This window comes from Ceratotherium simum, chromosome 9 (assembly GCF_057802395.1).
Source record: "Ceratotherium simum simum isolate JZ-2026a chromosome 9, ASM5780239v1, whole genome shotgun sequence".
NCBI lineage: Eukaryota > Metazoa > Chordata > Mammalia > Perissodactyla > Rhinocerotidae > Ceratotherium > Ceratotherium simum.
Window position 1 is genome coordinate 16,163,655 of NC_141908.1, and position 27,070 is coordinate 16,190,724.

At 39.5% G+C, this 27,070-nt stretch overlaps 1 long non-coding RNA gene across 5 annotated transcripts in view; it reads left to right on the top strand.

Annotated features, from left to right (window-relative positions):
- The window catches only part of LOC147916242 (uncharacterized), a 50,403-nt gene extending 24,601 nt beyond the window's left edge, over positions 1 to 25,802 (top strand). For 4 of the 5 annotated variants that reach the window (XR_015553167.1, XR_015553169.1, XR_015553166.1 and 1 more), the window contains 4 exons: positions 11,798 to 11,941; positions 23,180 to 23,347; positions 24,127 to 24,519; positions 24,692 to 25,802. This is a non-coding gene — a long non-coding RNA (uncharacterized LOC147916242). The remainder of the gene's footprint in view (positions 1 to 11,797; positions 11,942 to 23,179; positions 23,348 to 24,126; positions 24,520 to 24,691) is intronic. The other variant, XR_015553170.1, reaches the window with a different exon arrangement.
- The last annotated feature ends 1,268 nt before the right edge of the window (positions 25,803 to 27,070 follow it).

Genomic DNA, 27,070 nt, shown 5'->3' on the forward strand with positions numbered 1-27,070 from the left:
CGCCTTAACCAAACTGTGACTTCCTGAAAGGGGAGCAAGATTTTCCTGCCTTGAATCATTCCTCAGTCTAATCTGTACATGCATTTCCTCAATCCTTCCTCAAGCCTAGGAGGCACAATTACCCTCTTCTTTTCAATGCACACTCTGTGACTCAGATAGGTTAAGCAACTTGCTCACGGTCACACAGCTAGTAAATAGCAGAGGCAAGTGTTAGACCCACTTCTGTTTAACTTCAAAACCAGTACCCTCTCCTCTACACTTTCAGTTTTAGTTAAGTCAATTCTATTGAAACATATTGCCAAGCTGGCCTCTAAAATGTTATATCAACTTATACTAATGATTAGTGAATTTTCATGTTTATGGACCATTTATATATTTACCATTAGTAGATTTTCCTATATGTAGTAGCCATTTATATAATTTCTTCTCTGAATTTCCTACTTTTTCTCTTTTCCTGTTCTCCTATGTGTTATATGTTTTTTATAATTCTTACTGATTTGTAGCTCCCTCTATATCATGGCTAATGATTCCTTATTTTTTATGTTATAATTATGATTTCCTATATAGCCATTCACCTCCCAACCTTGTTTATAGTACTTTTAAATGTAAAACAATTGTAATTGTTCACATTTTAGTCTTCTTTTTTTAGTTATGATTTAGTGTTACTCTAAGAAACGATTTTACCATCCTAAGGTCATAAAAATATTTCTGTGAATTTTGTTCCTAGTAGTTTTATAATTTTATTTTTTATTAAAAAATGTTCAGGTTCTTGATCTATCTGGAGTTTAGCTTAGTATATGGTATAAGAAAGAATAACATTATTCTCTCTCCTAAACAATAACCTTTTGTCTCAAACCAATTCATTTTATTTCATATTCAGATTTTGTATGCTACCTTTGTGGAATACTAAATACACACACACACACACACACACACATATATATATGCTAACTTGAGATACACACACACACACACACAAGAATCTGTCTCCAAATTTTCTACTCTGTTATACTGATTTATTGCCTGTTCCTTACCCAGTACCATGCTGTTAATTTTGACGTTTGGCAGGACAAATCCCATCTTCTTGCAATATCTTTAAAAAAAATAAATAAATAAACCAAAAAAACTCACAAATAAATAAATAAAACTTGCACTCAAAGATGCTAAATGACTTGCTCAAATTCATGTATCATTTAGGGACAGAATTCAGAGAATAATAGTAGTGTCTTAAATTGGGGTCATTTATTCATTTTATTTAACAGATTTTTATTGAGTACTGCTATATGCCAGAAGCTGATCTAGCTTCTGAGAATCCATCAGTGAAGGGAACAAAAAAATCTATGCCCTCATGAAGCTAACACATATTGAACATTGTTATTCATTTTCAAATAGATATATCCTCCATATACCTCTGCCAAATGTCCCTTTTTTGTGTGTGTGTGAGGAAGACTAGCCCTGAGCTACCATCCGTTACCAATCCTCCTCTTTTTTCTTTTTTGCTGAGGAAGACTGGCCCTGGGCTAACATCCATGCCCATCTTCCTCTACAATATATGGGACGCTGCCACAGCATAGCTTGACAAGCAGTGCATCGGTCCACGCCCGGGATCCGAACCTGCGAACCCCAGGCCACCGAAGCGGAGTACACGAACTTAACCGCTATGCGACCAGGCTGGCCCCTAAATTTCCCAATTTTTGGGAAATGAATCTTAGTTATTACTTCAGCATAGTTAAAAGAGTTGGAATCTTGCATTTTATGTTTTACAGCCTCTTTTTCTTGCATATAAATTTTTTAAGCGCTACAGTTTCATTTCTCTTTTTTTAATGCAAAGTAGTCTCTCTTCTATATCCAAATTTGGTTTCTAAAAACCTCTTTGTAGAGAATTCATTGTTAAAGAGCTTAAGACTTTGTGAGGAAAATTAGTTTAGGAAAATCAAGGTAAATTAAACTGGAAAAAAAATATGTTTTCCTTAAACATTTTATTAGAATAAAATAATACATCTAGCACATATTATCCATCTGAAATTAGTAATTAATTTTCCATCACCATTTCTTTCTTTGGGGGAACTTTTCAGAACTTCTCTTTTATGCAGTTTCAGCAAGATGCATGATTATTTTATTTTATAGCACATAGTATTCATGATGAGCCTTTTTTACCCTGTTCGCTCTGATGACTACTCCTCAAGTTTTATGACTTGGGATAGTTGACTCCCACTATCTAGTCCCCAAATGACCTCCAAAAAAGAGAGTAACTTGACAGGAGTTAAATATAATTTTATGTTTGGCCTCTAAAGTTGTGCAGATCTGGATTCAGAACCAGCTTTGCCACAGAATCGCTGTGTGACCTTGGGCAAGTGAGGCAACCTCTCTTAAGTTAGGTTTCTTCATCTACAAAGTGGGAGAATAATAATAGTGCTTTTTAGATTATTGCAAAAATTAAGTAAGCTAGAAGGTGTAAAGTTAACAGCCTAATGCTTGTCACATAATACGTATTAAATAAATGTTAGCCAATATTATATTGAGTTGTTTGTCAATATCCTTTCACTACAAAGAATGATGGTTCATCTGGGTGATGAAAGTAGGGGTATTGTGAGGATATTCGGGGAAGTAAGGACTTTAGGAACCTGCTAGGAATTCTGGAAAAGCTACGGAGCTGGGCCTCCTGGACATTGGCGGTCACTCAGGAACTAGAGGCATCCAGTGAGGAGTCACTGATCTGAGTCATCTTGTTGCTTTGGCAAGTTCAGGGATCCTATAATTGCGGTGACTCAGCATCCTTCCATCTGCATTGCACCATTCCTATTTCTCCTCACCAAGTTCTCTACTTTCTTGGAAATACCTTTGGGTTTCAGCTTACTGTGGCTCCTGCTTGTTCATAATTGCTCACTCATCTTTTCTGATAACTCAAAGCTTCAATTTATTCACAATTTGTCAGTTCCATTCAAATTTCTAGGAGATAGTGTCTCCTTGACCTGATGATACCCTATTTGAACAGAGGTTCTATGCCAAACCACCACAAAAAAAAGAAAAAAAAACCCATTTAAAAATTGGTTGCTTTGGGGTTACATGCGTGTTGCTAGTTCCAGTCAGCTGAGTTGGAAGAACCGAGTATTGAGGGACTAGGGAAGGATAGGAGAGGTCATGGGGTGTGGAACAGGACTTCCCTCTCTGTAGGAGCCACAGGCTTTGTGATTTCCCCAAAAGAGGGCATATGGTAAATGGCTTGTCCATAAGCTACACCCTGGGTAAATTATATCTAATCTATCCAATACAGCCAAAAAGGAATGTATCACTCTTCTTCTCTCCATTCATAGTTATTTTATTATTCTGGTTGGTTTCAAACTTGGTGCAAAATGGGGAAATTATTGGCTTAGAGGATCCAAGAAAGGATTAAAAAGTAAATGTGCAGGAGCTGGCCCCGTGGCCAAGTGGTTAAAGTTTCGGGCACTCCCCTTGGTGGCCTGGGTTCACAGGTTTGGATAGCCGGCACAGACCTACTCCACTCATCAGGCATGCTGTGGAGGCATCCCACATAAAAAATAGAGGAGGATTGGCACAGGTATTAGCTCAAGGCGAATCTTCCTCACCAAAAAAAAAGGAAAAACAAAGTAGATGACCAAACCCAGTCTTTCTTCTCACATTACTTTGTTTCTTATTTTAAAATTGTACCCTATTTCTTTCCTTTCTGATCCCCATAGTACCCTATTTCTTTCCTTTCTGATCCCCATAAACTGTGACTCTAACCTTGAGTGATCTAATGCTGTCTCAATAACCTGTTTCTGGTTTACATAACACTTGGCCCCTATGTGTATGGTTTATTTTTAGCTCCTCAAGCCTTCCTTTGCACTGCTTTTACTTCTTTAGATTCTTAATGTTTTACTTCCTTTAATCTCAGGACTCATGTTACTTCCCCTGCCTATATTCTGCTGTCTTCAATAGTTTAAGCACCCTCCATGATGCTTCTCATTTCCTTTGGGATTTACCTGCATGGATTTCCATGGAAGTTCTTTCCTCTCACTTCTTCCTGGCCTCTTAGGCATTGAGCTCATGAACTTTTCTCCTCCATTGACTCAAAACAAGGGTGTCTGTTCTGGAACAAGTAGTCATGGTACTCTTTCCTCAGCAAAGATTCATCTTGGCAATCACTGTCTACTTTTTCTTATTCATTTATTTTTATCTCTACCATTTCCTGAAATTCATCTTCTTGTTTTTATTCAGTGTCTTCGCTTGCTCTCTTTATCTGCTTCTCCTATAAAATCCATTAATTCCCCTGCATTCAAAGGGCAAATGATACCAGATACTGCCTGAGCTAATTTTCTAGGGCTGCTATAATAAAGTACCATGACTGGATGGCTTAAACAACAGAAACTTATTTTCTCACAATTCTGTATTTTGGAAGTCCAAGATCAGGGTATCAGCAGGATTGGTTTGTTTTAAGGCTTCTCTTTGGCTTGCAGATGGCCACCTTCTCCCTGTGTCCTCACATGGTCTTCCCTCTGTGTATCTGTGTCCTAATTTGCTCTTCTTATGGGGACACCAGTTGTATTAGATTAGGGCCTGCCCTAATGACCTCATTTGAACTTAAGTACCTCTTTAAAGACCTTATCTCCAAATATAGTCACATTCTGAAGTACTGGAGATTAGGACTTCAACATCCGAATTTTGAGGGGACACAATTCAGCCCATAACACTGCCTACACTTTAAAATGCAGATCAAAATTTTTCTCCTCCTCCATGATGCTTTCTGATCTGAAAAGCCCACAGTGATATTACCCTTCTAGAACTTGTGTGGAAGTTATTATCCTTACCATCCATCTGGTAATCAGTCAGGTGCTCTCTTGTAACATCTCTTGTTTTGCCATATTAAGTTATTATGTATGATTTGTGTTGTTAATTTCTTAAGTTCTGTTTTATTTTCCAAATAGGGTAGATGAAGATGAACCATACCTCCCACTCTCTGAATCTCTATAATATCTCCATAATCTCCATAATAGTCAGCACTCTGCATGTCTTTGTTCTCAATAAGTAAGTTTGACAGTTTAGTCACTGTTCTCCCACTTTAGATTCTCCTAAATTCAAACCATCTTAAAGCTTACCACCAAATAATTGCTTTCAGTCAATTCCTAAAACTGTGTTCTCTTTGGGAAAGGGCTCTGTTCAGTCAGATTAATAAGAATCCAATCAGGTAGGACCAGGGTAGTGATAGAACATGTTTGAAGTTGACCCTATAGGGGTCAGAAGCAACTGAGATTACTGGTAGGGTTTGCGTGGGGTCAGTTCAGGATGAGGTCCTTAATAAGGTGGTGGTTGAAGAACAGATGATGGGGTCCATTTGATTGGTAAGGGGAGTACTGAGCAAAGGACACACCCAAGTGGCAAGTCAGGGTTTTGTCGGTGGAGCAAGAGAAAGCATCACTCAGAGGACAGAACCTTGGGTGAGTCTGAGGAGAGAAACTCTAAAACAGTGCTCAGCTGGTCAAGAAGGCCTCTTTACTGACTACTTCCCTCAGGGTCCACAGTTGGCACAATGACCTATGTACAAGATTTCATCTTCCTAACTGGGAAAACCCCTCCCTGGCCCAATGAGTGTGGCCTTGCAGAGATCCTCAGGTTCCACCTCACCCAGAGACTTCTTCCACAGGTGCCTCAATTCTCCTGCCACTGGGCCTTGATATATCTCTCCTAATATTCCCAAATGGCCCCGAAGAGCACGGGGCTTTTCCCACTAGCCACATCTGCATCACTAACCATGCTCCCTCACAAAGCAACCTCTAACTTCCTCTTTCTCAACAGGACCCTTGTCCTCATTGCCTTACTTTCTCAAATTTGGTCATCCAAAATCATTTCTAATGTTTTTAAGTTAAGGTTTATTTAGCATTTACTATATGTTAAGCACTATGGTAAGTACTTTAGAAGCATCCTTTCATTATAAGCCTCTGAGGTAGTACATTAGTTTTCTGTTGCTGATAATTCTATAACAAATTATCACAAACTTAGTGGCTTAAAACAACACTAATTTATTTTCTCACAGATTCTGTGGGTCAGGAGTCCAGGTCAGGTTATCTGGGTCCTCTGCTCAGGTCACACAGGCTGAAACCAAGGTGTTGGCTGGGGCTGTGATCTCATCTGAGGCTTGGGTCCTCTTCCAAGTTCACTGGTTGTTGGCAGAGTTCAATTCCTCGTAGCAAGGTAACCAAGGTCCCCACTTTCTTGCTAGCTCTCAGCTGGGGATTGCTTTCAGCTCTAAGAGGTCACCTTCAGGTTCTTGCCATGTGGCTCCTCCTCTCATGGGCTGTTTGCTTTCTTCCATGGCAGCAGGAGAATCTCCCTGACTCTTCACCTTTTTCTAAAGGCTTACCTGATTAGGTCAGGCTTGCCCAGGATTATCTCTCTTTTGATTAACTCCAAGACAACTGGTTAATAACTTAATGGCAGGAGTGATATCCCATCATATTCAATGATGCCACCCAATACTCAGAAGTAGGGGCTTGCACAACATAGGGCAGAAATCTTGAGGCCATCTTAGAATTCTGCCCAGCACATGGAAATAGCACAGTGACCTCCATTTTACAGATGTGAAGCACAGTCACATAGCTTGTAAGTGGCAGAGCTGGGGTGGAATTCCAGGCATTTTGATTCCAAAACCAGTGTTCCAACCCAATGTACTAGACCACCTTTATTATCTTACCTTCTGTCTGCAACATTTTTCTTATCCCTATTTCTGCCTGCTAAGTTGCATTTCTTCCATCTGTCAAAGTTCAACATAATTCTCATGTCCCTCATGAAGTCTTTTTGATTAACTAAGTTAGATGTTGACCACAACTAACCATCATCTCTCTCATATATTTTCCAAACCTTCTATCAATTAAATCTTTATAGGACATACTAAATATCAAGAATTAATGTTCTGTTTATGCTAGAAATATACTGACTGCTTTCTATAACTGACCAAAGGCTGTCAAACTTTGCCTGAAGAACGTTTCCTCCCTGGGAAAACCTAGACATATTTAGAAATTAAAAATATTGAAAGCGTCACTTGTTTCCACCTCCTCAAAAAGATACAACAAATGGTATGCCCTTAGACCAAGAAATAAACTATATCAGAAAGAATCAAGTGTCTTTTAGGAGCTGGTTGTAGCATCAATGGAACTACGAACTCCAGATCAAGCTAAATGTGTCCAGGCAAGTTGGTCCAGGAAGAGTCTTGCTTTCTAACGCAGAGGTTCTCAAAACTAAGTACATCGGAATCACCTGAGAGCTTGTTAAAATACAGATTGCTGAGCCCATCCTCAGAATTTGTGTTTAGTATATCTGTAGTGGGGCCCGAGAAATTGCATTCCTAACGAGTTCCCAGGTGATTCTGATCCTGCTGGTCTGGAGCTCACACTGAGAACCACTATGCTAGAGGGAAGAACCGATGGGCAGAAAGTATAAGGTAGCTAGTTTTAGGTAAAGATCTGGAGGAATCTTTTTTTAAGCCATTATTACTCTCCAACAATGGACAGGCTGTTTCATGAAGAAGAGAGCTCTCCATGACTAGAAATAAGCAGACATTGGATAATTGCTCATTGGGGATATTCTAAAAATGATTGCTGCAAAGAACAATAGTGTCCTGGGTCCAATTCATGAAGTCAGGATTGATCTGGGGGGATGGGCAGGGCAGAGGGAGGGGGGCATGGGATTTTGCCAAGGCTAAGCCATCAGATAGAGAAGCCTAGGCACTGAAACAAATAGGCTTGGTATTACCTGAAAGAAAATTTTAAATTTTACCAACAATGAATGAGAAATTAAAGTGGTAACTAGGAAGCAAGGATTAGACTGGGCCTAGGAATAATCAGACCTACATCATTCTAGAAAGGATTATGTGGTTCATAACATAAGGGTAGGTAGAAAGGAAAAATCAAAATCAAAGCAGAGAAGGGAAAGCAAGGCATTTCAAGATGGTAATCCACAAATGCTGGGCATCCCAGAAAGTGACCCTATTGTACAATTCTAGTCAAATATTTCCAGATGTGGACAATGGGTAGAAGATTAGGTGGTAAAGAAGAATCACTAAACAGAACAGAGTTGTACTGGAATTGCTTCTCAAACCTTGTTGATCATCAGTCACCAAAGGAGAGCTTTAGCAACTCCAGATCTCAGAGTCCCAGTGAGTTTAGGGTTAACAATGGAGGGTCACAAGCAGTGGGATAGTGACAGTAATCTGTAATTCGCAGGTACTTTCAGGTTTGGAATTCACCAACCCTGATAATCTCTGTCAACATTAATGTGTGGTAGTTGTCTCTAAAGCTATTTAACAGCGGGAGACTTGGGCCTTTGAGGTATCAATCCTCAAGCAATTCCATCCAGTCTTCTTGATGGGAACAAATTTATTTTTATAGGTAGGTCACTGAATGAACGAAAGTGCTTCCACTTTTATCTTTTTTCTGCATTGAGCTGTGATGTGATAATTTTATTTCATTTTCATTAAAAACATTTAAATCAACTTCTGCTCTTGAAAACAATTGGGTAGTAGTAGAAGAAGGTGGGTCAGCCTTTGAAGACACACAGACCAGGATTTGAATCCCAACACTACCACTTACCTCACAGTAATCTTGGGGAGTTGCTTCATCTTTGAGTCTTGCTTTCCTTATCAGTTTATGTTGGAAAATGATGACAAACTTGGGGGTGGTTCTGAACTCTTTGAGGTCATTGTTGTACTCCTAGTCCTTGGCACTTAGTAATTGCTCACAAAACATTTGCTGATTGAGCTAATAATTTATATGTAAACAGTCCAGCGCTGCACCTGCTTAATAAAAGGGAGTTAGTGTTATTATTACCGAGAGTTTTTTTTTTTTTTTTCGCGTCATGCTCAAATATCACATGTGCTTGCACTTGAAATTTTGGAAAAATATAAGTTAAGAAGGTGTTGGGATTTGGACAGGGGACAATTGACAGGTGGCCAAAGGGACCTTTGTTTTTTATTTATTTATTTTTTTTGTGAGGAGATCAGCCCTGTGCTAACATCTGCCAATCCTCCTCTTTTTTTGCTGAGGAAGACTGGCCCTGGGCTAACATCCGTGCCCGTCTTCCTCCACTTTATATGGGCCGCCGCCGCAGCATGGCTTGCCAAGCAGTGAGTTGGTGCGCGCCCGGGATGCGAACTGGCGGACCACGGGCCGCTGCAGCGGAGCGCGCGCACTTAACCGCTTGCGCCACCGGGCAGGCCCAAGGGACATTTATTTTGATCTGTAACTTTTATAATTTTTGCAAGGAAAATATATTTATGTATTATTTGTTTGATTAGGAAAAAAATAGAAAAATTTAAAAAGTAAACTAAAAACCTTTCTCACGTCCCCTCATGAATGCTCTGCCAGCCAACTTAGGGGTTCTTAATTGATTTTTCACTTATAATTCTGCACACATACATGTACACACACACAAACACACACCAGACACTCGACTTTCCATCTAATTAACATATTTCCCTTTCCATTAAATAAGCTGCCTTGAACTGCATAACCCTTTTCTTCTGGAGAAATACATCTCTCTCTTCTTATTCAGTAGTTGCCTCACCCTCTGTCATCTAAACTCCTTATCTTATCATGTTCAGAACAATTCTGATTAGTTTATTTAAGGCTTTTATCTTATCTTATGAAGGACTCTGGTTACCACATTCTTTTTCTCAGTGGTGAATGCACAGAGTGTGGTGGTGTATGCAGCCTGGGCATAGAGTACCCTCTCAACCCTGTGCTGCCCCAAAGCTCTCCATTTGACAGCCATCAGTCCAAAATTCCCTGCCTGGCTGGCAGGAGCCACCTCAGGTTGGGCTTAATTTGACCTAGCATTCTCTTCCAGCCCTGGGTAGACTCCGCAGCTCCTCTAGTGGGTAATAAACTCCTTGGGGGTCGAGTCTGAGCCTGTTTATGTCTCTTTCACCCAACAGTGCCTTGGTCATTAGGAAATGTCCCTCTTGGATGAATGAAACTGGAGTTTTGATCTTGTATTTAAAACAAAATTGGTTCAGTCACTGCTTTTTATCTGCAATACATAGAAGTTGTGGCCAAGAAGCAACTTGCCATTTTTGTAACAAGTAGTTTCCAATTTTCTACTATTTTTCAAGGTTATCTCTAATTTCTGATCAAGTTTTTAAACTGTGAATGTTTTAACCTCTCTTGGCCATAGACTTAAACCTGGCGGCCTGAGTTCTATTCTGAATGGCCTTTGTTTTCCTCCGCTATTAATTCGGCTAAAAACATCTTTAACTTCTGCTCTTGCAGAATATACTGATTTTGTAGTTTATTTTCAGTGACAACTAAGTCATTAAATAGGAATATTTTGCTGGAGAAATTTCAACATATTCCCACCCAGAGGGATTTTTTTTTCTTTTTTTTCTGGTATTGTTTGGTAAAGCCCCCTGGCTTTGGGCAGACCTGGGTTTGAATCCTGGATCTGCCGTTTAACAGCGGTGTAGCTGCGGGCTACTTATTTCTCTTTTCTAAGGGTTATTTTCTCATTTATAATATTAAAAGAAAAAGCTGCCTATATATAATTATTGTGAGGATTAAATGAAAAAATGATGTTAAGGACTTAGCCTACAGGTAGTGTTTAATAAATAATATCTATGGTATTCATCAAGATGGTTATTGTGGACTTGATTCATTCGTTAATTCATCCACTGTTCCAGTTGCTGTAGTGCACCTATTACAGCACAGCCACTTCCCTGGCACTACGGGAAAACAAAAGTGATTGAGATGTTCTTCCTGCTTCCACTAAATGAACATACGCGTGTGTGTGTGTGTGTGTGCACGTGTGCGAGTGAGTGCACTTCTTTTGCTATCTCTATATATTTAACTATGCAAACCATGGTGATATAAGTTATAAGTGCTGACTGTATCCGTGCTTTTTTATGTTAATCACTTAACCAACAAGTCTTTATTAAATATGCTCAATACTAAATACTCTGAAGAACTCAGAAGTACTATACACAAAGCAGTCCTTAGAAGTTTCTATGGGCTGTAGATACATATGTTACAAAAAAGGATTGTATGTAATTAGGGTATCAAGGTACAAAATCGTGGACTACAGATCAGTGCAGTGGTTCTCAGCCAGCTCTCAGCCTAGACACACCCCAGGGAATGTAATTCACAGGGACACACTCTCCAGTTGCTCATGGTTGTGCCAACATCTACTCTGTCCCATATTACTCTCACTCAACAGGATTAAAAGAGTAAGTGTGGTGTTAAGATAGGGATAGCTCCGAATTCAATCTGTTGTTGTTGTTCTTGTAAGTGGATTATTAGCAAATTTCAACACTTTCACTGCTATTAGGTACAAATGATTTGGCTGAGGTTGAGAAACAGAGTCAGAAAAGAGTCAGAAACTAAACTGCCTGCAGGGAGTGAGGTGAGCTGAATGTGAGAACCCACAGGAAGCCACTGGGGAAAACCTGGTGCAGGAGATCACATGCACCTTCTCACGGGGGCCATGTTCACGCAGATCTAACCAATCACTGGCCCAGTGCTGCCAGCAACTCTGGTGTCTCAAAAAAACTCAGACATGTGGAATTTTATGTGAAATCTCTGGATTTTAATGTTGAGTCAACCAATTTTAAAACAGCATGATACAAATCACACACGTCTGCTGTTTACAAGACCTACAGGCTTGTGACCAGACTTACAGACCAAACTTGTTTGATGTTATACCCTGGTCAGTAAAAAAAAAATGTTGAACATGCAATTCAAAATCTAATTTATAAATTATATACATGTACTCAATATCTGTGAATTCAATGTTCATAATGCCTTCTTTCTTTCAGGAAAAAAGTAAGTCTAAATAGAAGTCACGTTTCCCTTCTCCATCCACCCTAGCGCTCCAGTTGGGTGCGTGGGAAGGTGGAGACCCGGCCTGCATGCTGGGCGCTGCGGGAGTCTGAGGGCCGAGGGACCTAGAGAAGTGAGAAGTAAGTCTCTCCTGCTCTCTCACCCCCGACACCACGTTCCCAGCTCCCTTCCCCAAAGCAGCTGCTATAAATAGTTGGGGTTTTTTTTTCTGTGTGTATTTTGCATTGTTTATTAATTTATTCAAAAGAAATTTATTAATAGCAGCTATGCCCCAGCCCCTGTTTTAGGCACTTGGGGATAAATGCAAAAAACGAAACAGACAAATATGGCTTCTCTCATGGGACTTTACATTCTGTGGGCTGAGACAGCTCATAAACAACTAAATATTAAATATAGAATTAAATGTTAAGTGGTGATAAGTGCTGTGAAGGAAAACAAATCTGGGTGTGGTGACAGACAATGATAGACCATGGCGTGTGGGGAGGGAGGGTGCAGAGAGCGAGACTAGGAAAGGTCTCTGCGAGGAGGTGACATCCGAGCAGAGATGTGAGGGACAGGCCAGCCTCACAGTGTCTGGAAGAAGCACTCTAGACACAGGGGCCATGAGTTACAAAGACCCTGAGGTAAGAATGAACTAGAACAAGTTGAACATGAGCTCAGAACCAAATCACATGAGGCTGTGGAGCCCTGGTGAGGAGTCGGGTTTTATCTGACCTCTTGGAAAAAAACTTTAAGGATTTTGATCAGGGGGATGATGAGATTTAATTTTTCTTTTAACTGAATTCCTTGGGCTGCTATGTGGAGACTAGACTGAGGGGTGGAGGCAGGTAGGCCAGTGAAGCAGTGAGAAGGCCACCGACCTGATGTGGGCAAGAGGTGCCGGCTTTCCTAAGGATAAGAGCCATGGGGGTGAGAGATGGCTGGATTCAGGGTTTATTCTGAAGGTAGACTCATTGGAGCTTGCTGATAAGTGATTCTGTGCATATACCAGCATATATTTATATTTGCCACTCCTTCCCTTTTTAAAACACACTTAATAGCATAGTATGCAAACTATTCTGCATCTTGCTTTTTGTCACTTGATATTAGACAGAGACTATTGCATATTAGTCTTGATTAAAGACGTTGATCACTTTCTTTTTCTTTCATTTTTTATTTCTATTTAAGTTAACATGCACATAATTTTAAAGACCAATAGTTCTCTAAGGCTTGTTGTGAAACACAGCAGGCCCTCATCCCTCTCTTATCGTTTCCTCTTTCCCGGAGACATTAGTTTCAACTCTTTTTATCTGATTATTTTGGTATTTGTCTCCATTTTTCTAGATAACATTTCTGTATTGTTACTTCTTGACTTTCTAGTTTTAGATATGATCTCTTGATTTTCCATTCAGGAAGAGGAGTGGAAGAGGAGGACTCAGCTCTCTTTTATCCTTCTTGCCCCACTGTCTCTACCCACTTTTTGCACCGCATCTTTCTTTTTTTGTGTGTGTGAGGAAGATCAGCCCTGAGCTAACGTCCATGCCAATCTTCCTCTTTTTGCTAAGGAAGACTGGCCCTGGGCTAACATCTGTGCCCATCTTCCTCCACTTTTATATGAGACGCCGCCACAGCATGGCCTGTTAAGCGGTGCATCCGTGCGCACCTGGGATCTGAACCCGGGCAGCCAGCAGCGGAGCGTGTGCACTTAACCACTACGCCACAGGGCTGGCCCCCCATCTTTCTTTTAATATGGCCAAACTGTAATATTTGTTAGTTCAATATTCAGTGTTAACTGGCCGATTTATGACTAAGTAAACACTAATTACCACTAAATCTGTTGCAAACTGTGGTTATTTTTATCTGCTAAACAATGTTCTGTTATTTTCAGAGTTAATAATTGCCTATTTTTTTCTTTGCTTAGTTATCTTTATATTTATCATGAATTCAACACCAAACTCTTTGACAATTGTCTAAATCCTCTCACAACATGTTCAGACACGTTAGGTACATTTTACCAATTTCACCTTCCTGAAGAATTTTTTCCTGGAACCTTCTGATGAGCTTTGTGGTGGATTGGTAACAAGTATGGCCAATAATTCCCTTTTCTATATCGGTGCTCCCTTGCTCTGTAACTTTGAGTGAACTTCCCACTGGATACTGAGCTAGACCATGAGATTTGCTTAGGTCAATGAAATATTAGTGATCATGACACAGTAGACACTTGAGAAGTCCTTGTGCTTTGGGCTTTTGGGGCCCTGCTGCCATGTGAAGAGCAAGGCTCACCTGCTGAATGAGGAAAGAAACATAGCCCAGTCACCCCCATGACCCCAGCCACCACCAAGCCACCTGTCAGACATGTGTGAGGCGATCTGGAACCAACCAACCCCAGCTAAACTGCCAAGTGACCACAGTTGCATGAGTAATGCTAGTTAAGTTCAGCCAGAAGAACTGCTCAGCAAAATTGTGAGCTAAATTGTTGTTGGATGGTTGTTTTAAGCCATTGCATTTTGGCTTTATTTGTTAGACAGCACTAGATAACTGATACAAGCTGCAATGTGGACTGGTTTGCTCTGGGGTCTAACTACCATCCTGGGACTCTCTACACCGTTGTCCTGAGGCTGTCTTTTGCTTTTTTCCTATATTGGAACTCCTGTTTCGAGTAACCCACATCTTCCTCTTGCTTGCTTTCCTCCAGTGACTTCCCAAGAAAGGGTATAAGAGAAGTAAATTGTTTACAATCTTACATGTCTGAAAATATCTTTATTTCTTTTTTTTTTTAATTTTTATTTATTTATTTTTTCCCCCAAAGCCCCAGTAGATAGTTGTATGTCATAGATGCACAGCCTTCTAGTTGCTGTATGTGGGACGCGGCCTCAGCATGGCCGGAGTAGCAGTGTGTTGGTGCGCGCCTGGGATCCGAACCCAGGCCGCCAGCAGTGGAGCACACGCACTTAACCGCTAAGCCATGGGGCTGGCCCTGAAAATATCTTTCTTTCTATTCTCATATTTAAATGATAGTTGGTTGGGAGTAGAATTCTAAGTGGTTGATTATTTTCCTTTAAAATTTGAAAAGCATTTCTCCATTACTTTGTAGCTTCCACTGCTCCTGTTCAGAAGTTAAAAATCAATTTGTGTCAAAAGATGATGAGACCACCACTCAATAGCTGAAACAAAAGGAGAAAGCCGAATTTACTGCTTGCTATAGAAAGGGAGAGACATGGTGGTCACGCACCGTCTCTCCAAGCAGAGCAGACTGCTGAGCTCATCTAAGGTTTTTGGGAAGCAAGGAATTCAGGGACTGGTAGACTTTCAGAGGCCCTAGTGGGTTGCCATCATCTGCAGAATGGCAGTTCCTTGAGTGTTTATTGGAGAGAGTCCATCCCTGACTGGCCGAAGTACAGAAGTGAGGGACTGAGGTTGGTTGGTTGGCTAGCAAAGGCGTGTTCACTGGGGGGAGTTGCCTTTGATCCATTAAATGAGTTTAAAACCAGTTTTAATGTCACACTACAGAACAATCTCCTTTACCTAAATTTTTGGGAGTATTTTTAGTCTCGCTAATTGCTGATCCTATGTATATGACCTGATTATTGTTTTCCTATTCAAAATCTTGCAGCATCTTCTCTTTGCTTTCAATGTTTGAAATTTCACAACATTGTTGCATTAGCCTGAGTCTGTTTTCACTTGGTAAATGTCTCAGTCTGGAAACTCAGATTACTGACGATCTCTTCCCCTCTATTTTCTCTGGGTTTTTTTTTTTTTTTGGATGCTAATACTCCTTGACCAATTCTCTAATTGTCTTAGTTTTTTATCTCCTATTTTCCATCTCCTTTTCTTTTTGCTTGGAAAATTCATCAACTTTATATTCCAACTTTTCTTTTGAAAGTTTTCATTTCTGCTATTATATTTATTTTCCAAGACCTTCTTTATGTTTTTGGAGTTTTCCATTTTTTTATTTGTTTGTTTGTTTATTTTTGGGTAGAATCCTGTTATTTCATGGTTTCAATGACTTCTGTTTGTGAGGTTTTTGACATTTATTTTATCTTTATTTATTCCACATTACTTTTTTTCTCGTTATTTTATTTTCTATTTTCCAAGCTAAAAGATTTCCTCAAATATCTCATAGTCTTTTTATCTGATAATATTTAAGAGTGAGATACTAAAACACAAACTGAAAGCTCTCAGATGGGATGGTTTACTGTAAAGATGTGAGGCTTTACTGTAGGAGCATCAGGGTGGGCTGTTTAACGGGGAAACTTCTGATGTCGGTATTTTTCCAATGTCATGTCATCATGGACTAGCCATATTTCCCAGAAAAGACTCTTCCAGTATCCTGTGAGGGGGATGAAGGTCTAGCTCTCAGGGTCCTGGACTCAGAGCAGAGAAAGACGGGTGTGGCATGTTATGTCTGTGTAGCTGATATGCATACATTTATTTAATCCCTTACTGTTAGTACAGTTCCCTCACCCTCAACTGCACTGGTATTTTTCCAGTGCAGAACCATCTATTTTACTCCATTCTGAAAATAAAGCATCCCTCTTTGCCAGTTAAAGAAGGAGCAGTTTCCAGGCTACTGCACGGATATGGGGATGAGTCTAGGGACCCAATTCCTTCTAAAACAGACTTCCTAACAATTCTTCTTATTGAGTCCATTCCCCTTTTACCCTCGTTTCCACAAAGACCTGCTGCTATTAGTTTATAAGTCTTTGGATATTCTGTAAATCAGATTAGTTCTTAGCTTTCTCTACTGCTTGATTGGATTCAATTTTCTCAGCTCTGCTTATTCTATCACTATGTATTCATCTGCTTTCCAGCTTCCAAAATGATCTCTTTTCCAGCTCTCTCCATTTGTTAGGTTTAAGCCGTAAAATGCTCCTTCACTGGTCGTGTCAGTGGGGTTTCAGGAAGGCAAGAGGTAGAAGTGCATCTTAAATCTCCTATCTTTACATAGAACTTGCTTTTCATCTTCTATTTATATGAAGTGTGTTAATGGCTTTATAATTGAATCTAGCTTCTAATTTATTTGTGATAGATGTAAAACTGGTTTATGAAAGATGGCTCCAATTACAATAAGCTTAAAGCAATGCTTTCCTCCTTAACAATACAGAAAAGGAAAAGTAATTCAGCACTAACCCAGTGAAAAGGGACACATAATTATAAATCAAGATTAATATGTCTGGGAATATTCTTTCCCTGCGTTTGTATGCTCTTGCTAAAATGCAGATTGCATAACAACCTTAATAAGAAAATTCCTAAGCCTGTGCAAACTTGTGGGAGAGGTGTAGTCATGCATAATCTCACACTAAAATCTGCCAAGGCAGTGCATGCTATGGAATTCGTAATTTCAGTTTTCATTCTGCACAGTAGCTCAAAGCTGGAAACATATGTGCTCATGAATCTTCGTCAAGTTAATCACTTTTCCCTCTTGCACCAAAAATTTAATACAGGCTTCTTAACAACCTGTCACTAGAGGAATCTGTTTTCTAATTGTATGATAAATCACACGCAAGGTAAGTTAATGTTGTTCCATAAGTTAATGTTGCTCTGTTAATTGTAGTCATTTTTTCCAGAGCTCTGCTTTTCTGTAGCCTTTTGGGATGACTGGCTTCCTTACCCAGAATCAAGCCAGACAACAACACACTGTGATACTGCAAAAAAAAAATAAGCAGGAAGGCACATGTGGGCAGTTATTCTGTCTTCCTCTGGAATGGCTGCTATTCTCTGCCTGAAACCATGGCCCACTCTCTCCATCTCGAGAAAATCTTCCCTTGATTCTACCACTTCTTGAAAGTTGCCTTTGCCCTTCCTTGTCTTTTCTCACTTCTACCCTCTTTCATCCCTTAGCAGTATTTGCTGAGATGACTCAGACCCTATTTATTGAAAGATAACTTAAAAAATAACTCAAACATAATGAGCCTACACGGAAAAGCTTGATATCTCACCTCAAATCCAAACTTTCCCTCTTTTAACCATATCTTATTGGTAATAATAAAACCTTATATTGAATAGTTATTTAGATGTTGTGCTAAGTACTTTACATATATTATCTTTTCACCCTCACAATAACCCTATGAAGTATAATCTATTATCAAACCCATTTCTGTAAATAAAAAACTGAGTCTAGAGAGTTTATGCAGTTTGCTCAAAGAAAAACACTGTTGAGTGGCAGTCCATGTATGTGAATGGTTTCACCATCCATCCAGTTACCCAACCCAGAAACCTAGGAATCAGCATTAATTTCTCTCTTTCTCTTTCTCTCCACATTCTTAACATCTTAGGCCAACCTACCATCATTTCTCACTTGGACCACTGTGCCAGCCTTCCAACTATTTGCATTCATGTTTTTTATACACTATGTTCCATATAGCCAACATGTGAATTTGATAAATCTATAATTATAATGACAGATTTTTAACAAACTTCTTTCAGAAACTGACTTCATGCCATCAAAATTGTTATATGAATAAAGATGTATCATTATTGGGTGGATAACACAACTAATAAACCAAATCTGATGGACATATGTGGAATATTGCACACACATACAAAAAATAGAGAATATACATTCTTTTCAACAACACTTGGAATATTTACAACTTGACTATGTCCTAGGCCACAAAGTGAGTCTCAACAAATACCAAATAATCATTATAATATAGACTACGATATTTGATCACAATATAATAAAATTAAAGATCAGTAACAAAAAGATAGTCGACTCCTCTGTGTTGTTTTTCCTTTACTCTTCCTCCTATACAAGGGAACTACAATTCCCAGGCTCCCTTGGGCTCTGGCATCCTTGTAGGCTCTGCCAATGGGAGACACTGGTAGCACTGACCTTAGATTGGGAGGCAGAGGGGAAAAGGCGTGTTTCCTGCTTCCTATGGATTGCCACTCTTGGCTCCCAGTTTCTGTTGGGCAGTCTGCACTTTGGCTCTAATTCACTTCATATGGCTCCAGCTTTAAGCTTGGGGAAAGCCACCTCCTTCCATTGTCTCTCCAGACCTAGAAGTGATAAAGGCTTCCTGTTGTTGCTAATTTCTGGATTGCCTCAATGTCTCCAGTTGGCTTCTCAATCCATGGCCACTGTGGAATCAATTCTCTGTATTAAATTCCCCTCCAACTGAATCTATCTATCTATCTATCTATCTATCTATCTATCTATCTATCTATCTATCTATCTATCTTAACTGATATAATTTAGAAATTACATTGAAATAACTTATGGGTTAATATTTAGAAATGAGCAACAACACAAACTACCTATCAACATTTTGGGATGTAGGTAAAGTATTCCTTAGAAGGAAATTTATATCTCAAAAAGTAAGATCTAATGTTGACCTTCCTCCCAGTTTGGCTGATTTGTTTATGCTATATTCACCTGTCTATTTGTTTTAACTCTTATCATTTCCTTTACCAATTCTGTATAATTCCTTGATTTTTGAAGCATCTGTAGCTCTGTTAGAAGCTCAACTCATACTACCCTACTAGCCTTGGAAACAATACTTTCATTGCCCCTGTTTGCTTCCGGCATTAACTTTATGCTGGTCGGTATACTCTACATCTCTTGCCGTGGCTTCTCTCCCGAACTCCATTCCCATGTTTACAATTGTGTGCTGGACATTTCCACTTCACATTTTCAGAACAACAAATTTAACATTGCTGTAACTAAATTTATCATCCTGCTCCCCTTCCTCTAGAATCTTCTGTTCTTAATCTTCTGCCTGACTCTGTCACTTTTCCAAATATCCATCCTTGAGAACTCAGATACCTTCAGGGAAGGAACTACATCTCTTTCATGGTAAGGGCTTTTGTTCCAAGCACAGAGCCTGACACATAATAGGTATGCAGTAAATATTTTTTGAATCATTAAAAGACTCCACCCTCTTTCTGATTCCATATCCCTTTCTATTTTTTATAGCTCTGTAATGCCTTCTCAAATCCATTCTCTTCTTTCTATTTTCGTCGTGAGGGGTCCTCTTGACCACTCACTTGGAGAGGAAGCAGGGCAGGCTGGAACTCTTAAAGTTAAATTATAACTAATCTCTTAATAATGTTTAACTAAAACCATGTTAAAGGCAAGATGCTTCCTAGTCAGCAAGAAGAGTGAGACCTGACTGCAAGGTTCTTAATGCTGTTAACTTGATTGAGAAAGAGTGTGTTGATCAGATGGGGAATAATATGCGGAAAACACTGCAAAGGCTAATGATGCCAGCAGAGCCTCGTCTAGCTCTGCCCAGGAAGCCTCCCTGTCCCAGGGATTCAGCTTCCTCTGGTGATGGACGTGGCTTGGTTGTTGCAATTTTTTGTTGTTAAATTAAACTTCTCTAGAACCAAACCTAAACAACCCCTAAATTTCTGGCAATCCCACAACTATCCCTTCAATTATCCAGGCTCAGAATGTGAAAATTATCACTGACTCTTATTTCCCTCTATTCCTCATATCTGCTTGTTTGATCCTTTCTGATTCTTACTCTTTCCTTTTTCTCTCCCTTTTTTCACTCCTCCCTTCTCCCTGCCACCTATAATTTATTAGGTGCTTGTTAAAACACACCCAGATTAGTCCTTTAATTAGATTGCTTTGCCTCTTTCTACCTCTCCTAGAGTCCTGCCCATGGCAGCAGATTCCTCATACTAGTGTTGCCTTTCATTATAGAATGACATAAGACCCAGGAGGATAAAAACACTCGCAGCAGCCTTACAATCCTGGTATTTAAAATAGGCACCACCTTCCTCAGCAAACCCCATGCTTCCCCTCTCACCAGCATCGCTGTAATTTTAGTCAGGTGGAGTTCTCTACCCTCCCCTGAACAAACTATGTTCATACTTGCCCCCCACGTTTTGTACTCAGGGTGCCCAAAACAGAGCCATACCTCAAAGTCCCATTTCTTTCTTAAAACCTTTGCTGATACACCTGGCTTACACTGATTTGCTTCTTCCCTGGCCTTCTTTATGCCCAAAGACATTTAGACAAGGTGATTTATCATGAAGCTAATGAGAGTTACATTTGAGGGCCTCCTACTTGGACAGCCCCCTTCAAGACTGTGTACCTAATTTTTATTTATAATTTTGTATTTTTCTCTTAAAGAAGATCCTCCAAGTTGTTAAAGCCTTGGGTTCCACATAATCTGGCTCTACCCCTGCATTTAAGCATTTAATTAAATTCTTTCCTTGAAGTATTTTCTAACTGGTTAATGTGTGACCAACTTGTTTTCTCAACTTAGTATGAGACTAGACTCTTACTATATAATGTTTTGTAGTGTATAGCATGATAGTTAAAAGGGTCATTGGTGGAGTCCCACAGACCTATATCCCAAAGTCACCTCTGCCATTTCCTAGCTGTGTGGCAAGTTTTATTTCTTAACTCTATTGAGTCTCAGTTTCACCCGTTAAGTGGGAATGATTATGGCAAGGACCACTTTATGACTTTTGGGGGCCTAAGGCACTTTTGTCCTCGTGGGCCCTGACTCCATAAAAAAAATACTACAAATCATATTTTATGACTGTGTTGGTGTAAAGACTAATATACCAGGGAGGAGTATATATATTTTTAAGCATTATTTGAGGAATAGATAAGATAATGCATATAAAACCTTTAGCACTTGGGCACAAATTTGGTGTCCAATAAATGTTAGCTGTTATCACCAGGAAAAGTGCTTAACTCAGTGCCTGGCATGTAGTAAGAGTTCAAAAAATGGTAAGTATTCAAAAAACAAAAAAAATGGTAAGTATTCTTACTAACTATGTATTAAACATTTATTTTGCTTATTCTTTTTTATGCCTGGCAAGTTTTCCTTGTTTTTTGGGTTGAGTTATTTGTGGTTGGTGCTTTGATTTTTTTTTTATAATTTTTTTTTGTGTGTGTGTGAGGAATATCGGCCCTGAGCTAACATCCCATGCCAATCCTCCTCTTTTTTGCTGAGGAAGACTGGCCCTGGGCTAACATCCATGCCAATCTTCCTCTACTGTATATGGGACATGGGACGCCGCCACAGCATGGCTTGACAAGCGGTGCGTCGGCGTGCGCCCAGGATCCAAACCTGTGAACCCCGGGCTGCGGAGCGCGTGCACTTAACCACTGCGCCACCGGGCCAGCCCCTGGTGCTTTGTTTTAAAGAAATGATAGCCCTCTGAAATTTACACAGTGTTAGAAGTCAATATGACCTCAATAAAATTAAAAAGATGTAACCATCCATAAAATAAACTTTGATTAAACATTCATGCCAAAATTGTACCTAACAAAAATAATAACATATTCTTATATAATTTGATACCAAATCCATGTTTAAATTTCCCCAGTTGTCTCAAAGATATATTTTTACAGTTAGTTTGAATCAAGAATCAAACAAATTTGGTTGTTATCACTAAGTTTTCTTTATTATGTAACAGTTCCATGTATTGTGTAACATTAAAAAAGAAGGCAAGAAGTTATTAGCTGCGTGTTTTTGCCCCAAGTCTATTGAACAATAACAACAAAGTGCCTGGTCAGGTATAGGGAAAAAAAAAGACAAGACAGGTCCAAATTGAAGGATGTTCTTCAAAATAACTGACTTACACTCGTCAAAAGTGTTAATGTCGTAAAAACAAAGAAAGATTGAGACTCTATTAATGCTAATTCCTGATATTGATAATTGAATATTCATTAGTCTGAAATTATGTTAAAATAATTAGTCACTAAATAAATGTAGATAATGTAGAAACACTGTGATCCATTGTTAATAGAATGTAAAGTGATGTGACTTCCCTGAAGGAATTTGGCATTACCTTTCAAAAGCAGAAATGCACATACCCTTTGACCCAGAAATTCCACTTCTAAGTAATTATCCTACAGAGATGGTTCCATATGTGTGAAATGATTCAAATAAAATGGTATATTCATTACAGGTCGTCATTGTAAGAAGAGAGTTTAGAAACAACATATATGACCATAAGTAATGAAACGTGTTAGTAAAATATGATATACTCATACAATAGAGTAAAATGACTTAATAGACTTCTCTAAATGTACTTTTCTGAAAAGAGTTCCAAGAGAAGGAAAGTTAAGAGAATAAGGTATAGAACATTGGGCAGAATATGCCTCCATTTGTGTGTGGGGAAAATGTATGCGAGTTTGCATGTATATGCATTGATTTTTATATGCATCTATTTGTATTTTATATGTATATACATATTTGTATACTTCTATATATGTTTATATACATTTTTTTTTACTACACTGATATATGTATATATTTGTAAATGCATAGACTAGCTCTGTAATGATGCCTAAGAAAGTTGAGAAAATTGTTGGCTCTGGAGAGAGGATTGGGTTGCTGGAAGACAGAGGGTAAGAGAGGCTTGTTTACCAAGGTATATCATTTTGTGTTTTGTGCAATTTACAGGCATTACCCATCAAAAAAAAAATTAAAGAATAAAAATACAGAGTGTTGGAGAGCCAATCCGAAATCAGTTGAAAGGAGTGAACATTTGTTGATAACATGAGTGTAAGCAGATGGAGAGGGAACTTGTACTGAAAAATTCTCCAAATATGGACATAATCTACTAGAGAGGTAGGCAAACATGGCGTGTCCAAAAATCTGTTTCCAGCTTAAAGTTTATCTTTTTATGGAGTGAGAATTATCATATGACCCATTTCTTTCTTTCTTTCTTTTTTTTTTGCAAAACTAAGGTAAAATGGTTAATTTTATGGTGTGTGAATTAAACTTCAATTTAAAAAATTAATGAATTTTTAAGAAGTTAATGGTGATGACACATCCATACCATGGAATACTACTCAGAGATAAAAAGAAAGGAAGTATTGATACATGCAACAACTCAGATGAATCATAAAAGCATTGTGCTAATTGAAAAAAGCCAGTCTCAAGAGGTTACGTGTTATAAGATTCCATTCATATGACATTCTCAAAGACAGAACTCTAGGGAGGAAGAACTGATCAGTGGTTTTTAAGGGTGAGGCATGAGTAACTCTAAAGGTATAATAGGATGGAGTTTTGGGGGTGATGGAATTGTTATGTATCCTCATCACGGTGGTAGTTGAGTGAAACTATACATGTGTTAAAATTCATAGAACTTTACATCAAAAGAAAAAAGTCAAACTTGCTGTATAATAATTTTTAAAATAAAATTTTAAAAAGTTAAAAGAACAGGCACTAAAGTGTGGGGGCTCTTGCAAGAACATAGCCCCAAATTAGAGTCCATAATTTTAGCATTTAAATCTTGCTTCTATATCAAGAGTTAACAAGATTTTGATGGTGATTTGATTTTGTGGCCATAATTGTCCTATTCTTTTTCAACATGATAACCCTAACCCTCCTCATGCTTCTTTCAGAAAGACGGGAGTAATTCCAGCGTCGTCTTTACAGAAACACAGTGCAGCTACATACAATAACCGCCCTCCTATGTGAACAAGCCCAGCAGTGGACACTGGTGGATGATCATTGGTTACTGGGTTACAACACACCCAGTAACACCCTTTTACAGTTCATTGTCACAACACACCCTCGGTGCTGGTAAGAGGATGATTCAACAAAAAGTGAAGAACCCAGGATACTAGGGCAGTGTCAGATCTGGAAATGCAATTCCAGCACAAGTTCCTTTCCCCACAGCAGCTTAGCAACCTCACGTCTCTCCAAGGTAGAGAGGAAAATCAAGTCGAACAGGCCTTCCTGAAGACAAGGTGTGAAATACCAGATGTCATCTTTGTTCCTGGTGATGACACGAAGTAAGTATTTGCTGATATGAACTGTTACACATTCTCCTCACATCTCACCTAAGTGGTCAAAAGTCAACTATTTTCTTGGAGATGCAGATAGAACAAAACACGTACTTGTCGTTCATTTATTTCCCCTGCTAGTATTCTTATATAGCCTACTTATTTCACTCATTTGTCCCAGACTTCATCCCACATAGCCCTAGGAAAAGCCACTTGTTTTGGAGCAAGAAGGGCTCATGATTCAAATCATCTCTCCACTAAGAAAGAAACTTTGCCGAAGAGATGGCTATATAAAGTACTTCCTGGTTGAAAGGGAGGGCTCTGGAGTCAGAAGTCTTGAATTCGAATCCCACCTCTGAAATGTACCAGCTGTGTGACCTTAAGTAAGTAACTGCACTTTTCTGGCTTCCTTGTCCTCTCTCTGTTAATTGTAGGTGCTAAACTAACTCATTGAACTGGTGATGAGATTAAACGTGATAACGTATATAACGCACCTATACAAGGTCTGACGCAGACTGTGTATTCAGGAAGTGTGAGCTGTTTGCATATGCTAGATCATTAATGTCATTTTCATGTATGTGGTCATGAAGGGGTGGGAGGTTCCAGGAAGGTGTTTGAAGCCCTTTTGGTGCCCAGTTTCTTTACTCTGCATAGGGTGACCCACAACATGCCCTGGGTGACTCGGCCTGCTTCCCTGCCAGGCTGGTGTCCCATTCCCTTATATCCTTTGCTGATCCGCCAATCAATCTGGTAAACTAATCATCACTGAGATGTTAGACTTTATTGACTTTCTGACTCGGAGACGTGGCTTAAGAAGTGTACTTCCAGCTGGGAGCAGCTGGGGCCTTTCAGCAGCCTTCAGGTAACACGTCTTTCCACACAGGCAGCCCTGCAGCCTGGGCTATGGCTTCCATATTAATTGGCTGCCTTGCACTAGCGGCTGGTTGTCATTCTCCGGGGACCTTGTGCACATTTATGACACCCGTCTTTCTGCTTCCCTACCTTTCCTCTCCCTTCCCTCCCAGATCAGAGTGAAATAGGGCTCATTAAAGCTTTAGAGGGACAGTGTCAATGGAGAACTTCAGGAGCTTGGTCTGGAGAAGAATAATTAGTCAAGATGGACTGCATGCTCTGGAAGACTTTAGATGGCCACTAAATCCGTGGGTGTTTAACAGTTATTGCTTCCCCATATTCCTCAAGCTGCTGTTTTGTCAATTTTAGGAAGACTGGGGGAAAAGTCCTGTAAATATTTATTTTCTACCACATAATATATTTCCTATTTGACTTGAAAATTAGAGTTATGTGTTTCTTATATAAATTATAAATTAAAAGTAAAAATCAGCACTACTGCTTTCTGCCAAACATATATTATTGTGCAACAATGTATTATGTACAAGAATATCACACAAATTGGAGAGGTTAGTCCTAGAAAAATTGGACACAACACAATAATTTTTGTGTCACAATAATGACACAGTATTAAAAATGGAACTTTGAATGAAAAAAGAATCCAGGGCCAGCCCCGTGGCATAGCGGTTAAGTGCATGCACTCTGCTGCTGGCGGCCCGGGTTCGGATCCCGGGTGCCCACGGATGCACCACTTGTCTGTCAGGCCGTGCTGTGGTGGCATCCCATATAAAGTGGAGGAAGACGGGCACAGATCTTAGCCCAGGGCCAGTCTTCCTCAGCAAAAAAAGAGGAGGATTGGCATGGATGTTAGCTCAGGGCTGATCTCCTCACAAAAAAAAAAAAAAGAAAGAAAAAAGAATCCATAAGTCCCCAGAACCTATGAATATATTATGGTACATGACAAGGGGGAATTAAAGTTGCAGGTAGAATTAAAGTTGCCAATGAGTTGACTTGAAGATACTGAGATTATCCTGGATTACCTGGGTGAGCAATCCTTGGCAATCACTAAGTAGAAGGGGGAGGCAGAAGTGGAGATCAGAGAGAAATTTGAAGACGTTTTGCTGAAAGAACCCTCTTCTCTGTATCTATCTCCAGTGACTGCTCTATTGTTTTCTTTCCCTTCAGAGCTTAATTTCTTGAAAGGATAGTCTATGTTCTCTGCCCAGACTTTCTCACTTCTTATTTGTGACTTAACTTATGATGCCTGACTTTGCCTTCATGTTCTATTGAAATTGCATTCTCCAATGTCACCAGTTACCTCCTTATAGCTAAATCCAGTGACCATTTTTCAGTTCTTCTCTTATGGACTTCTGAGAACCTCTCTGTCCTGAGATACTTTCACCCACCCCTGACTTTGGTGGTCCCACACTCTGCCGCTTCTTCTCCCACCTCTCTGGCTTTTCCTTTTCAGTCTCATTTAGGGTCAGTGCTTCCTTTGCCTGTCCCCTAAGTGGTATTTATTATGATAGACCCTCCTCTTCTCCTACACACTCTTGAAAATCATCTGCATCCACAACCTCAACAAGAAAACATATATTGGCGACTCCCAAATTGATGCCTCCAACACAAACTTTGCTCCTGCCCTTCAGAGCTTCATATCCATTTTGCCTTCCGGAACCTCCACTTGGCTGTCACAAGCACCTTCTTCTTA